We start from the raw sequence: 15,785 nt of genomic DNA on the forward strand, positions 1-15,785 counted from the left end.
CCCTCCTCTCCATGTAATCTGATTCATTATGATCTAGGATCAGGTCCCCCCTCTCCATGTAATCTAATTCATTATGATCTAGGATCAGGTCCCCCCTCTCCATGTAATCTGATTCATTATGATCTAGGATCAGGTCCCCCCCTCTCCATGTAATCTGATTCATTATGATCTAGGATCAGGTCCCTCCTCTCCATGTAATCTGATTCATTATGATCTAGAATCAGGTCCCCTCCTCCATGCAATCTGATTCATTATGATCTAGGATCAGGTCCCTCATCTCCATGTAATCTGATTCATTATGATCTAGGATCAGGTCCCTCCTCTCCATGTATTCTGATTAATTGTGATCTAGGATCAGGTCCCCCCTCTCCATGTAATCTGAATCATTATGATCTAGGATCAGGTCCCCCCTCTCCATGTAATCTGTCATTATGATCTAGGATCAGGTCCCCCCTCTCCATGTAATCTGATTCATTATGAATAGGATCAGGTCATAGTCCTGAAGTGTAGTACTGCAGTAGGAGGGGGTTGTGGGTAGTGTAGGCTACCTCCTCCTCTGTACACCAGGTGTATCCAGTATAATCTAAACGATGTACACCCGGTGTATGCAGTATAAACTAAACGGTGTACACCCGGTGTATCCAGTATAAATTATCGGTGTACACCAGGTGTATCCAGTGTAAACTAAACGGTGTACACCCGGTGTATCCAGTATAAACTAAACGGTGTACACCCGGTGTATCCAGTATAAACTAAATGGTGTACACCAGGTGTATTCAGAATATACTAAACGGTTTACATCCGGTGTATCCAGTAAAACGTCTCTCTCTGACCGACTCCTGGATCTGGATACGCGTTTCTATGGAGACAAGAGGTCAGGTCAGGGGTCACACAGAACCATCACTACCACCATCATCATCCTCCTCCTCACCTCCATTAGAATCCTGGTAGACGTCAGTCTCCCCCAGATCTACTCCCAGTCTCCTAAAGACAGACAGGTTAGGGTTAGGAGGTGTTACTGAACAGACAGACAGACAGACAGACAGACAGACAAACAGACAGACAGACAGACAGACAGACAGACAGACAGGTTAGGGTTAGGAGGTGTTACTGAACAGACAGACAGACAGACAGACAGACAGACAGACAGACAGACAGACAGACAGACAGACAGACAGACAGACAGACAGACAGACAGATTAGGGTTAGGAGGTGTTACTAGACAGACAGACAGACAGGCAGACAGGTTAGGAGGTGTTACTGAACAGACAGACAGACAGAGACAGACAGACGTAACATCCTAATTCAACTGCAGGGTTTAGCTCCGTCCCTGCTCTAACTCAACCACGGTCCCGGTGAAGAGTATCTGAACCAGGCGTGTTAAAGCAGGGCTGGAGGAGAAGCCTTCCCAGCGGGTAGTTCAGAGAACCCTGGGAGGGGGATGCGTTCAGCAGGACAAAACGTTTTAGAAACGTTCAGATAAAAATATGGAACGTAGAACAAACATGTCTATCTGAGAGGGGAATCGTGTGTTTCTATCAGGGCAACAGCCCTGGCTGTAACCTGGAACGGCCTATCGACTTCACCCTGCAATCCTATTGGCCAGCTCCATACAAGAGGGGGAGGAGTTTAGCGGAGAACAGGACCAATCGGTCCGTTAGTTTGTCTACATGGGTCTTAGCCCCTCCTTCTGGGTTCGTGGCCAAACCCTGTCTGGGTTGCCACAGTTCATTGAGACCGTCCTGGAAAAAAACACAAAACATTATTACCAAACAAATCAAATTTAAATTTGTGACATGTGCCAAATACAACAGGTGACCTTACTGTCAAATGCTGAATACAAGCTCTTAAACCAACAATACAGTTAAGAGTTAAAACAGGGTGCAGCCTTGACCTCTAAATCTCTTCCAATAGGAATACATTGCCTGCTGCCCTAATTCCAACCTTCCTAAGTCTGGCAGAACTACTAATAACATTTTTATTAACAGCAAGACAATTACAGTAATTATATATTGAATGAATCAAGAGATATCTTACCTTGAACCAGTAGCAGATGCCATCTTGCTCCAAGTAATTTCTCAACGAAATGTTTTCAGAATACAGCAAAGGTACCAATCCAAAATCAGCTCCTTGGAAGTGTGTTCTCTCTCAGTATAAAGTTCTATTGAGAATGACTTCTCTGGAGAAGGCCATTATATACACACTCAGATAGGCACAACCCTTTTCAACATTTAAATATCGAAACAAGAAAAAACCCTGTGTTTAAAGTTGTGTTAAATTGATCATTCAGGAGATGAGATTAACACCTTGCATTGATTGTCCATCCAAGGTGGTTGCCTACGTCATTGTTATGTTGAGGTTAGAAGATCATCAGGGTGATTCATTTCAGGGCTGGGCTCTCTTTCATTCAGTAATACAGAGGCAGGGCAATCAAAGGCTCCAACTCACTGAACTGCCCATCAGCCCAGCCATTGTTATTATTCATACTGTTTGGAAACAGGTTCTATTCAGAACCTCTCAGACTAGAAAATATAAATAATTTTTACTATAGTGTTTTAAATTGTTTGCATGTAGAACGGCTGGTAGGAATAATAACAATGGCTGGGCTGATGGGCACTTCAGTGACTTGGAGCCTTTGATTGCCCTGCCTCTGGGAGCCTGTCCACTTGTTACATGATTACTGAGTGAAAGAGAGCCTATGAAAGTTTTCATGGAGGGTGGGTGACCCCCTTGGTGGCTGAACCTGAGATCAATGAGAGAACTTGTCAGAAAAAACGACAGAGTCCCACTTTCTCTGTCATTGTACAAAGTAGAGAGGGGAAAAAATGTGTACAAATGTATACAGAGGCTCTGGAATTTGTCATAAAAAAAATAAAAATAAAAATTGTGAAAAAGGATTCAAATAAAGTTCCAACAGTACATGAGATGATCAGACTGAACCAACTGCTATCTTAAAATGTTTATTCAGTTAGGAAACAGAGGATGGATCACATAATTAAAGTTATCACACAATTAAATAATAAATCCTCACTCACAAAGACAAACATGGCTTCATTATTGTTCACAGTTTATTATCATAGTTTCTCACAGATCCTGGCTTCCACTGTTAGAATGGCTGAGCGAGAGGAGGTGGGGCTTTTTTCATAGCCTGAGAGAGAGAGAGAGACATTCAGTTTAACTAGAGGGGCTGGGTGCGCCCCTGTTGGCTGAACCCGGGTGGGAGGTTCCCCCTTAGCAAGCAATGGACCCCAGCACACCACTGAAGCCATTAATAACTATATTCAAAAACACACCTGGTAACCTGTTCAATCACCAGGCACACGGCTCAACATGGTTCAATGACAGAGAAAAAAAAATATGTCAAAATGAATAAAAAAATGATACAGCTGTCTTTAATAAGATCAAACTGAACTAACTGCTATCTTGAAATGTTGAAAAAGTGTTTTTAAATAGGCATCCTATCATTTGAAAATTTGTTGAAAGGCTAAGTGATTCTCCTCCTGAGAAGAAGCTGACAGTCTTCAAACAGAGCAAAAAAAGTGGTCCCAAACAATATGTCAAAATGAAAAAAAATGATACAGCTGTCTTTAATAAGATCAAACTGAACTAACTGCTATCTTGAAATGTTGAAAAAGTGTTTTTAAATAGCTCAGTCTTATCACTCAATATGAGTCAAAATCTGTCACTTCCAAGAGTGCTCATTTTGTCAAAAATTAAAAAATTAACAACTCACAGCTGTGTTAATAGACCCAACTCAAACATCTGCTATCTTGAAATGTCCAAAAAAGGTATTTAAATGGGCCTACCAGACATCTTCTTGAGAGAAGATAAGGTCAGGGACTCCTGACTGACTCTCTGTCATGTTGAAATAGGTTCTCCTGTCTTACTTTCTGTCATGTTGAGATTGGTTTCCCTGTCTTACTTTCTGTCATGTTGAGATTGGTTAGTTCTTCTTGAGAGAACTAACCCAAAATTAGTCCAACTAAACCAAAATTAGTCGAAAGGCTAAGGGATTTTCTAAATAGCTCAGTCTTATCACTCAATATGAGTCAAAATCTGTCACTTCCAGGACTGCTCATTTTGTCAAAAATGAAAAAATGAAAAAAATAACAGCTCACAGCTGTGTTAATAGACCCAACTCAAACATCTGCTATCTTGAAATGTCCAAAAAAGGTATTTAAATGGGCCTACCAGACATCTTGAGAGAAGACAAGGTCAGGGACTCCTGACTGACTTTACTCTCCGTCATGTTGAAATATGACAAAAGCTCTAGGCTGTTTTTAACCACTTCCGGTTGTCACAGGAAGTTCTTACTCAACACATGTTGTCTTTGGGGTAGACATAAACAGAATCCTGAATAAGAAGTCTCTACCTTAATAATTGACTGAATGACACATGGTTGAGTTGCATAATTTTCACTATCTGCAGGTGGCCATATGACAATAGCTCTAGGCTGTTTTTAACAACTTCCGGTTGTCACAGGAAGCTCTTGCTTCACACACGTTGTCTTTGGGGTAGTCTCAGTCCTGTCTGATGCTGTCTGGCCAGTGAAACAGTCTGTCTCAGTCCTGTCTGATGCTGTCCGGTCAGTGAAACAGTCTGTCTCAGTCCTGTCTGATGCTGTCCGGTCAGTGAAACAGTCTGTCTCAGTCCTGTCTGATGCTGTCCGGTCAGTGAAACAGTCTGTCTCAGTCCTGTCTGATGCTGTCCGGTCAGTGAAACAGTCTGTCTCAGTCCTGTCTGATGCTGTCTAGACAGTGAAACAGTCTGTCTCAGTCCTGTCTGATGCTGTCTGGACATAAAGAGTATAACATTGTTGCTGCCCGTAGCGTTGAAGGCAAGGGAAGCCAGTGAGCATTTGGCTTCCTTTGATTGTGTTGGCTGTGCTAGCTGTGTTAGCTGTGCTAGCTGTGTTAGCAGTGTTAGCTGTGCTAGCTGTGTTAGCTGTGCTAGCTGCATTAGCTGTGCTAGCTGTGTTAGATGTGCTAATCCAAATTTATGGTTTTAAAAAAGGGCAAAATTAAAGACAGATCGTAACTGTAGGTGCTGAACTCTCTGTGTCGTTTTAAAGCAATAGTCGTTTTGTCGTCCCTAAAATGTCTGAAACATATATTTTGCTTTGACCGTGCTGCAGGTCACCTAACTGTTTGGTTACATGCAATAAGCTTTGTGTGGACTTCACCGGACAGCGGTTGCTCTCTGGTTTTGAGATGAAAACAAATGTCTAGTTTAATTTATTCTGCCACTGTGTCTAGTAGTAGTACCATCAACAGACAGCAGGGGGCAGTAGAACCTGTCTTCACAGTGGAAAGGCAGACACAGTGGATTCATTTGTCTTTAATAAGATCAAACTGAACTAACTGCTATCTTGAAATGTTGAAAAAGTGTTTTTAAATAGGCATCCTATCATTTGAAAATTAGTTGAAAGGCTAAGTGATTCTCCTCCTGAGAAGAAGCTGACAGCCTTCAAACATAGCAAAAAAAGTGGTCCCAAACAATATGTCAAAATGAATAAAAAAATGATACAGCTGTCTTTAATAAGATCAAACTGAACTAACTGCTATCTTGAAATGTGGAAAAAGTGTTTTTAAATAGGCATCCTATCATTTGAAAATGAGTTGAAAGGCTAAGTGATTCTCCTCCTGACAGAATTTGACAGCCTTCAAACATAGTGCAAAAAAAGTGGGCGTCAATCATATTTGTGAACATAATCCCTAGCTGTGTATTGCCGCTTTCCATGTTGTCTGTAGCTTGTGAGGTGTGGAAACACTGTTGCTTTAATGGATTTTGTCTCGTTGCTTTTTCTTCTATGTTGCTCTGTCTGTATGCTACGTCTTGCTTGTCCTATGTTGCTCTGCGTGTGCTCACTGCTCAATGATTGTCTATTTGTATTGTTTTTTAATAACCTGCCAGGGACTGCGTTGAAAATTAGCCGGCTGGCTAACTGGCTTAACTGAAACGTTGATAAATGTGCACTGTCCCTGTAAAAATAAAATAAACAGAAACCAACGTTGAGTTGAGGTGCAACCAAAAACTTGAATGATCATAGAAAAGGAAAAAGCCGCAACTCTTGCTCACTATAAAAAATGCATTGCTTTATTCAAGCAAGGTTAAAAGATTAACGTTTCGGCCTAGTCCTATGACGATATGCAAGTTGTGTTTGCCCAGGAAAAGGGAGACCCAGACTCACCCTGGTTCTTGAGGGTTGAAGACAGCGAAAAAGTATCATTAAGTAATGGGACTTTTCAATTCTTGAATACAAATCTTTAATGAACATGAATTTAAAATACAATTGACTTGAGGATCAGAGCATGCAGGCTGACTGGGCTAGCCCTGAAGGCCCTCTGCCTCTACCTCTGTGTGGTTCATAGGCACTCACATAGGCACTCACACAAAACAATATCCCACATCGCAGGTGGGACAAAAAGGACACACTAAGTATGATCCCCAATAAGAGGTAACGATTATCAGCTGCCTCCAATTGGGAACCATATACACACACCAACATAGAAATATAATACCTAGAAACCCCCCTAGTCACGCCCTGACCTAAAACACCATAGAGAACCCCGAGGGCTCTCTATGGGTCAGGGCGTGACACAAGCTGAATATTGAATATAACTGTGATTTCTGTGGAATGGAAAAGGAGACCATTTTTGCATTTGTTTTTTACCTGTATTTATAGCAGAATGTTTTGGATTGACATACAGAATTTGTTACAAAATAAATTGGGCCGGTTGTACTATTTAATGGTTTGATATAATGATTTATTTCAGAAATTCTGACGGATAAAGATGTAGCATATTTAATTCAACTGCTAATAATACTAGGTACATTTCATATTCACAAATGCCAATGGCCTAATTCAAAACCTAACTTTTTTCACTTTATAATGAGTTTAAACAATATGGCATCACTAACTGTAATGAAAAACAAAAGGCAATTAAAACTTGTAGTCTTAATGAATATGATTTGTTTGTTTAGGATTCCTGGCAATGTAAATAGTTTGTTAGTACGCTTGTTTGCATGTGACTATTCTTCTTTTGTTTGATGATATTTGTTAATAAAGAAAAGTAAAAAAGAGTGCCCTGTATAAGTTGAAATCATATTGAACAACTACCAGAGAGAACCTTCTCTACATAGGAATTGCATACCATATTTTTTCCCATACATCAAAATAATACTTTATTGTCAATCAGCAATTACTTACTTAGATAAGGCCTCAACAAGGCCCCAGTTAATGGTTGAAAATAACTTATGTCAGTGCCAATGAGTTACACTGAGTGTTAAAATATTAAGATCACCTGCTCTTTCCATGACATATGCTGACCAGGTGAATCCAGGTTAACGCTATAATCCCTTATGGATGTCACTAGTTAAATCCACTTAAATAAGTATAGATAAAGAGGAGGAGAAAGGTTTAAAAAAATATTGTAAGGCTTGAGACAATTGAGACATGGATTGTGTATGTGTGCCATTTAAAGGGTGAATGGGCAAGACAAAATATTTACATGCCTTTCAACGGGGCATGGTTGTACGTGCCAGGGGTACCAGTTTGTGTCAAGAACTGCAATGCTGCTGGGTTTTTTACGCTCAACAGTTTCCCGTGTGTATGAAGAATGGTTCACCACTCAAAAAGACAATTTGACACAACTGTGGGAAGCATGGAGTCAACATGGGCCAGCATCCCTGTGAATGTGTTGTACACTCAGTACATTAATAGTATTGGTACCGTGTTCTTGCCGTAACCTGTAAAGCTGGAGCAGCCTGCGAGGCAGGGGGAGGTGTAGGTGATGCCATTGTCTGAACACACAGGGTCCCACTCCCCAGCCAAGCAGGAGCAGTCTCTGTTACACTCTGACAACAGGCTGCCATCGTACACCAGGGGACCTGGGGGACAGAGAAAATGGCTGGGAATAATGATGTTTAAATAATTGTGTCTGAACTATCATTGACATAGGCACAGTGACAAAACAGCCAGGAATCCTGGCTCAGTAACAACCATACTGTATATTCCCACAAGAGGGAGCCCAGGAAGAGGCTCATGTGTGTTTTGGTCTAACTCTCCCTCATATTCCACTGATCAAAACTTTTGTTTTTATCAACCCACACACCCCCCAACCAACCAACCAACCAATCAGATGTAATATTTACCCGTTGTAGGACACGGTCAGACCAGCCACCTTAACGTTGTCACACTTAGCGCCAGACTGCAGAAGGAGGAGGTGGTAGGCCATGAAGGAGGTGACGAAAGACAGCTGGGCTCCAGACACAACGCCAAGCTTATACCTCTTCATCAGTAGACCTCCCAGGAATATCCCCACCGCACCCACAGGCAGGTTCACCTCACCTGGAAAAGTTATACTCACACGTCTTTAGTGCTGCCAGTGTGCTGGAGTTTCATTTCCACTCATGTTCAACAAACCTACAGGGATGGGAGAAACAAAAAAAAATAGAATTTAATGCCATTCAACATCAATACTGACAGGATGGAACATTTCAGTTGGAGCATGTCCATGTTTCTATGGCTTCGTTAAGACAGGCAGCCCAATTCAGTAGTTTTTTGAGTAATTGGTATTTTGACCAATCAGATATGCTCTGAAAAAGAGCTGATGCGAAAATATGTAATGTGATTGGTCAAAAGATCAATTAGTGGAAAAAATATCATAATTGGGCTGCCTGTCTAAACGCATCCCTTGTCTCTCTGTCTCTGACCCAAACCTCAGTCCTTGCATCGATTACAGAGGGCTGAAAAGGATTACGATCAAGAATCGTTATCCCCTACCCGATGTCCGCCACCTTGGAGTTGGCCCTAGGAGCCCAATTCTTCACCAAACTGGACCTCCGCAACGCTTAAATCTGGTGAGAATCAGGGAGGGAGATGAGTGGAAAACTGCCTTTAACACCCCTAGTGGTCACTGAGTATTTAGTCATGACCTTCGGAATATCGAACTCACCGGCATTTTTTCAAGCATTGATCAATGACACTCTTAGGGATATGTTGAATGGGTTCGTCTTTGTTTACCTCGACGACATCCTGATCTTCTCCAAAAACCCTTCCGGAACACATTCGGGCCCTGTCCCACCACACTCAAGCAGGTTTTTTGCGGGAATCTCAAGGCTGACAGGGCATTCATAGAGCTCAAGAGACGTTTCAACTCCGGACCCATCCTCGTTCATCCTGATCCTACTCGTCCCTTTGTGGTAGAGGTGGACGCCTCGGACACCGGAGCTGGTGCGGGCCTTTCACAGTGGAACGAGGAGGACAAGAAACTGCACCCAGGCGCATTTTTTATTTTGACTAAAAATGACATATCAGTTTGGATACTAGGCTGCAACAACATAGCAGCACATAAAACAATGTTAGGGCTTTGACAGTAGAGTCATGGACAAACGCCAATCAATCAGTTAATAGGAACAACTAGAAAACTGGACAGTATTGAGAGCAGACTCTGAACCACAAGAAAAACGGATCATACTGTCGTCTGTATCTAGTTTTTACTACATGAATTCTCAAGCAACTCAATGTTATTGTTGATACCCATCTCAAAGCTGCAGTCTATGAGTCCGATGAGAGAGCTGGACAGGTCAAAGTGTCTCTCTGAGTGATGGCACACTTCATGTAGGTCCCTGACAGAGCTTTGGTGAAGGAGGCGAACGACAGGGCCACGATGAACTGCTGACAAACACAAGAGACAGAACATTAGTGTGTGTTTGTCCGTGTGTATGTGCATGCGTGGATGCGTGTGCAGACAGAGTGCATGTGTAGCTGAGGTGGCCTGCAAAAGTAAAAAGAACGGACACAAGTTTACGTCTGCAAAGTTCTGGCGCTTTCTTTATTCTGAAGAATGTTTTTTTTTCTCTTGTTCAATTGTCTATTTTCTTGTTAGTACTTTGAAAATATTCACATCAAACAAGTGCACATTTTAAATTACACAACATAAATGCACTTTACCTAAAGCACAACTCAAAAATGTTCCACAAATAACCCTGTCTTAGTGTATGGTTTCACATGAAAACCACAATGTATTTCACATTCATACAATAGAAACACCTATATATGAAAACATAACTGAATGTTTTTCTATATACCGCTACCTCTATAGAAAACTGACAACAATACATTCAGCTTTAAGATAGTGGCACCTCCAGAAAATTGTCTCTCTCTCACTGTATGCACTAAAAGTCCACCAGACTGAGCGTGCTCGCCCAGTTTACCAGCTAGATAGCACAATTTTACACCAAAAAAACAATAACATGTAAAACCAACTCAGAAATCCCTAACAAATGGATTCTTTATAAAAAAATCTCCTAGACAAAATCCAGTACAAGTAAGCTACTCAGTAAACATAGTCTCTGTGACTCGTAAATCGTTTTTTACCTTAGCTAGCATCAAGCTAACATTTACTCTCACTCAATGTAAATCACGTTCTTCTCTCACTCAGTTCGACACAAAGCCAAAACAAAACCTTTCCTAACGTGATAATACCTTGACAGAGTTGTTAAATAGCATGTTATTACATATTGTGTATATATTTGAACGTTTGGAAGTTCTGTTACATACCTGTAATAGTAAAAAGAACAGACCCAGTTTAGCTCAGTAAAGTTCTGATCCTTATCCTGTTGAGGCCAGGGGGCTGTTTCTGACCGTTTGAGCAGACACATGCACATTTGTGGCCTGCTGGAGGTCATTTTGCAGGGCTCTGGCAGTGCTCCTCTATGCACAAAGGCGGAGGTAGCGGTCCTGCTGCTGGGTTGTTGCCCTCCTACGGCCTCCTCCACGTCTCCTGATGTACTGGCCTGTCTCCTGGTAGCGCCTCCATGCTCTGGACACTACGCTGATAGACACAGCAAACCTTCTTGCCACAGCTCGCATTGATGTGCCATCCTGGATGAGCTGCACTACCTGAGCCACTTGTGTGGGTTGTAGACTCCGTCTCATGCTACCACTAGAGTGAAAGCACCGCCAGCATTCAAAAGTGACCAAAACATCAACCAGGAAGCATGGGAACTGAGAAGTGATCTGTGGTCTCCACCTGCAGAACCACTCCTTTATTGGGGGTGTCTTGCTTATTGCCTATAATGTCCACCTGTTGTCCATTTGCACAACAGCATGTGAAATTTATTTTCAATCAGTGTTGTTTCCTAAGTGGACAGTTTGATTTCACAGAAGTGTGATTGACTTGGAGTTACATTGTGTTGTGTTAGTGTTCCCTTTATTTTTTTGAGCAATATATTTATTTTGTTTTCGGACTGTGGTCTGTGAGGGCTCTGCCTCTTCACATTCCTTTCCTCTATCCCAGTTATCCTCACTCTATACTTCGTTCACTCGTGTGAGTGTTAACTTACGGGAAATCCTGGCCTTTTGCATGCGTTCGCTTTCATTGCCCTGGGCAATTTGCATTTTCTCAAGCAACAGTTCATCACTAGTGTTAATATTCTGGAGATGCACTCTCATCTCTGCCCTGACATTATCATTTGTTAATCCTGTAACAATGGCCTGCAGGCATTGACTCTTGACTAACTGTGCCATATTTCAGTCCTGCTTGGGCACGAGCTGAGGCTGATAACACTTTCTGTCTCAGGTTAAAGACTCGGACTAGGAAGTCCAAGGCCGTGTTGCTTTAGTCAACTTGTGATACAGTTCAGTAGCATCCCTCTCTGCATAATGTGTCCTCAAGATATGTGTCCCCCAGATAACTCCTCATCTTAAGCCCTGGGCTCACAGCTCTGATTACTGCTTCTATGATTTCTAATTCATGGTATCCTTTTCTCCGTCCATTTTCAATATGATGTTCTAGGCTGCTGAAGCTGAGCTTATCTTTTTGATTTTGATCTCCGATCTGTCCATGAATTTTATAGTCTTTCCAACTGGACATACTCACTCCATTCTCTCTCTGTGGTGGGTGCCTTTCTGGAGCTGAGACCACTTCTCTGCTGGGCTGAGGAGCCCCTCCCTCTTCTTTTCGTTCTGCCGCAGCTCCCGTCTCTCCGCTGGGTTCGCTGTCGCCGACTGGCTGGGACTTGTAGGCAGACTTTCACAGTATCCTCAGAGTCCGACATTCCTTTGATTTCGCCTTTCAGTTGAAGCAGCCAAGACATTCCCTCATCCTCTGATTCCATTAAATCCTCCTTCTCACAGTAATCTTCCATCAATTTGCATCGCAAAGCGCGATGGCTCTTTCCTTTTACCTCAGTCATCTACACCTCCTATTCCACAACGTACACACAAGTGCCGTAAATTGTCCTCAGTTAAAGTCCATAAACTCTGTTCGATTTCATCCAACAACATTTCCCTCTCTCGACTCATATTGTCCTGCTCATGTGGCAACAACGACAATGCAGGCAATGGCAAGATAGCTACACTCCGTTAGGTGGTTAGCCTGCTAACGTTAGCTAGCTAGCTGCTCTCCCAATGTCTCTCACTCGTTGTCCGTTCCAGGAATATGGGCTGGTGCTCATATGAAAATAAATCTCAGCGGTGCCTTCAAATTTGTTACCCTTCCAATGAGCTTATCATATAAACTACAACGCGAAAAGTAAGGTTTACTTCACTTTTAATCATGTCAGCACAGGTGACAGCCGTTTACAGCTTTTCTTTAGTTTTTCATTCTTACTCTTTCCAATTCACTTAAACTATATTTCTTTATTTCCCATGGTGTCACGACTCCTGCCGAAGTCGGTTCCTCTTGTTCGGGCGGCGTTCGGTGGTCGACGTCACCGGTCTTCAAGCCATCACCGCTCCACCTTTCATTTCCCATTTGTTTTGTCTTGTTTTTCCACACACCTGGTTTACATCCCCTCATTACTCTACGTGTATATTATCCTGAGGTCCCCTCGTGTCTGTGTGTGGTATTGTTAGTTCGTTTTGTGTGTGACGCTACAGGCTAGTTTTGCGCCGGGTATTATGTTAACCCGTGGTTTTTGTATTTTGCACTATTTTGTGTATTTGTGCGCTCGCTTTTTCCTTGGGCCGGAGTGTTGTTACGCAGTTGCGTCCGGCTGTTTTCCTCTGCCTAATAAAGCGTGCCTGTTCACTCATCTCTGCTCTCCTGCACCTGACTTCCTTCGACCAGTTGCGCACACTCTGACAGAATACCACACCCTGCCTTATGGAGTCAGCAGGAGCAGGTACCCCTGATGTAGGGGTCGAGGAGCACGTCCGAGAGCACACGGCGATGCTCCACCATCTCGGCGCCGTTATGGACCGCGTCGTTCAGACGATGGACCGCTGGGAGAGACAGGGAGTCCCTCCAGCGCCTCCACCAGCACAACAGGGGTCGCCACTACTCGCCCCTCCTGTACCTGGTCCCAGTGGGATTCGTCTCGCTGTTCCCGGGGAGTATGATGGGACGGCGGCATGCTGCCAGGGTTTCCTGCTGCAGCTGGACCTGTACCGGCTCCTTCGGGACGTGAGAGGGTGTCCGCCCTCGTCTCGTGCCTCTCGGGGGAAAGCCCTGGAGTGGGCTAACGCCATGTGGGTAGAAGGAGATGCAGCGCTGGACCACTTCGAGGAGTTCACCCGCGCTTCCGAGCAGTCTTCGACCACCCGCCCGAGGGTAGAGCGGCGGGTGAACGTCTCTTCCACTTGAGGCAGGGGACGAGGAGCGCCCAGGAGTTCGCCCTGGACTTTCGGACCCTGGCCCCAATACATGTGGGGGAAGAGGTGGCTGTCGAATATATGATTCTGATATGTACAGGTAATCTCATTGTGTGTGTGGGGGGGGGGGCGTCCACATTTGTATGCGTACTCTGAGGTGTGTTTGAATATGAATGAGCAGCAGTGTTGTGATGTGTCCTATCCCGTCCTATCCCGTCCTGACCCCAGAGGCCATTCCTCCTGTTCATGTGAGCAAGAAAGAGCAGAAGGCTTCTGATCAGCCAAATGGCAGGCAGAGGGAGAGGTCATAGTGATTCACACCCACAGAGAGAAAGACAACCCACACAACCTCTTGGTTGAGATGAACCACACAGAGGTAGAGGCAGAGGGCCTTCAGGGCTAGCCAGTCAGTCTGCCTGCTCTGATCCTCAAGTCAATTGTATTTAAATTCATGTTCATTAAAGATTTGTATTCAAGAATTGAAAAGTCCCATTTACTTAATGATACTTTTTCACTGTCTTCAACCCTCAAGAACCAGGGTGAGTCTGGGTCTCCCTTTTCCTGGGCAAACACAACTTGCATATCGTCATAGACTAGGCCGAAACGTTAATCTTTTAACCTTGCTTGAATAAAGCAATGCATTTTTTATAGTGAGCAAGAGTTGCGCTTTTTCCTTTTCTATGATCATTCAAGTTTTTGGTTGCACCTCAACTCAACGTTGGTTTCTGTTTATTTTATTTTTACAGGGACAGTGCACATTTATCAACGTTTCAGTTAAGCCAGTTAGCCAGCCGGCTAATTTTCAACCCCAGTCCCTGGGCAGGTTATTAAAAAACAATTACAAATAGACAATCATTGAGCAGTGAGCACACGCAGAGCAACATAGGACAAGCAAGACGTAGCATACAGACAGAGCAACATAGAACAAAAAAGCAACAAGACAAAATCCATTAAAGCAACAGTGTTTCCACACCTCACAAGCTACAGACAACATGGAAAGCGGCAATACACAGCTAGGGATTATGTTCACAAATATGATTGACCTTTAGCCATGTCTTCATGTTTTTTGTGAAAGTGTGATAGGTGTTGCAGTTATGTGTGTCTGATGGCAGTGTATTCCAGGTATGGGAAGCTCTCACAGAGAAAGCGGATTTACTAAAGGTGCTTTTCCTTAAGGGAACTATACATTCACCTCTCATGGCAGACCTTGTGGATCTGCTGCCATATGTTTGGGTTTTCTGTTTAATAAAAATAAGGAATGGAGGGGGAGCCAGGCCATTTAGGATCTTGAATACAAGACATGCGTCAGTGTATTGCACAAGATTTTCCCAACTCAGGAGCTCACCACCTGGAGCTTCTCCCCTGACACATAGACATCTGGCTCAGTAGCATCTGTTGCCCTCTTTGTGAAGAACATGCAGACAGCTTTTTTCACATTGAGATGCAAACACGAGTCACTGAGCCACTTTGTAACTTGGACCATTACAGTTGTGAGTTCTTGTGCAGCTTGTTGTTTGCTCTTTGCATGCACATATATCACTGTATCGTCTGCATACATTTGAACTTCAGACCCAGTACAGACAGAAGGCAGATCATTAATTTACAGGCTGAACAGGAGGGACCCCAGTATTGACCCTTGGGGCACACCCACATCATAGCTAAGAGTGGGCGACAGCTCACTGCTCACTCTGACACACTGAGTTCTGCCTTCAAAGTATAATTTCATCCATCTCAAGGCATCGGGGGGAAAAGTTGAACTTGGACAATTTTGTGGCGAGAATCTCATGGTTAACAGTATCAAAAGCCTTCCTTAGGTCCAGAAACACAGCCCCAATAACGCCCCCTTTGTCCATCTTGGACTTCACATTTTCCAGAAGAAAGCAGTCGGCCGTTTCTGTGGAGTGTTTCGCTCTGAAGCCAAACTGCATGGAGTGTAATGTGAAGAGGCTGTTGTTGAGGTGGGCAATCAGTTGTTCTGCTACACACTTTTCAACAACCTTCGACACCACAGGTAGTATACTAATGAGCCTGTAGTTACTCACGTCAGCAGGGTCGCCCGATTTAAAGATAGCCGTTATTATGGCCGACTTCCATACCCTTGGAAACACCCCCAGACCAATAGATGTGTTGGTGACCTTAGTAATGGGGCCAATGAGTGACTCTTTGTAGTTTTTAAGAATGGTAG

The 15,785-nt window shown here is 43.4% G+C and overlaps 2 long non-coding RNA genes across 4 annotated transcripts; one reads left to right on the forward strand and one right to left on the reverse strand.

Annotated features, from left to right (window-relative positions):
* The first annotated feature begins 1,055 nt into the window (after positions 1-1,055).
* LOC115186338 (uncharacterized) lies at positions 1,056-1,486 on the forward strand. The gene is made up of 2 exons (XR_003875707.1): positions 1,056-1,090; positions 1,283-1,486. It is a non-coding gene; the product is annotated as an uncharacterized LOC115186338 (long non-coding RNA).
* Positions 1,487-7,799: 6,313 nt separating this feature from the next.
* LOC115186332 (uncharacterized) lies at positions 7,800-10,653 on the reverse strand. Of its 3 annotated transcripts, XR_003875700.1 has the most exons (4): positions 10,565-10,653; positions 9,542-9,679; positions 8,155-8,425; positions 7,800-7,890 (listed from the first exon to the last, which is right to left on the reverse strand). It is a non-coding gene; the product is annotated as an uncharacterized LOC115186332 (long non-coding RNA). The 3 variants fall into 3 exon arrangements; XR_003875702.1 differs by lacking the exons at positions 9,542-9,679; positions 10,565-10,653 and adding an exon at positions 8,786-9,068; XR_003875701.1 differs by lacking the exons at positions 9,542-9,679; positions 10,565-10,653 and adding an exon at positions 8,722-9,068.
* Between the last annotated feature and the right edge of the window lie 5,132 nt (positions 10,654-15,785).

This window comes from Salmo trutta, unplaced genomic scaffold (assembly GCF_901001165.1).
Source record: "Salmo trutta unplaced genomic scaffold, fSalTru1.1, whole genome shotgun sequence".
Lineage (NCBI taxonomy): Eukaryota > Metazoa > Chordata > Actinopteri > Salmoniformes > Salmonidae > Salmo > Salmo trutta.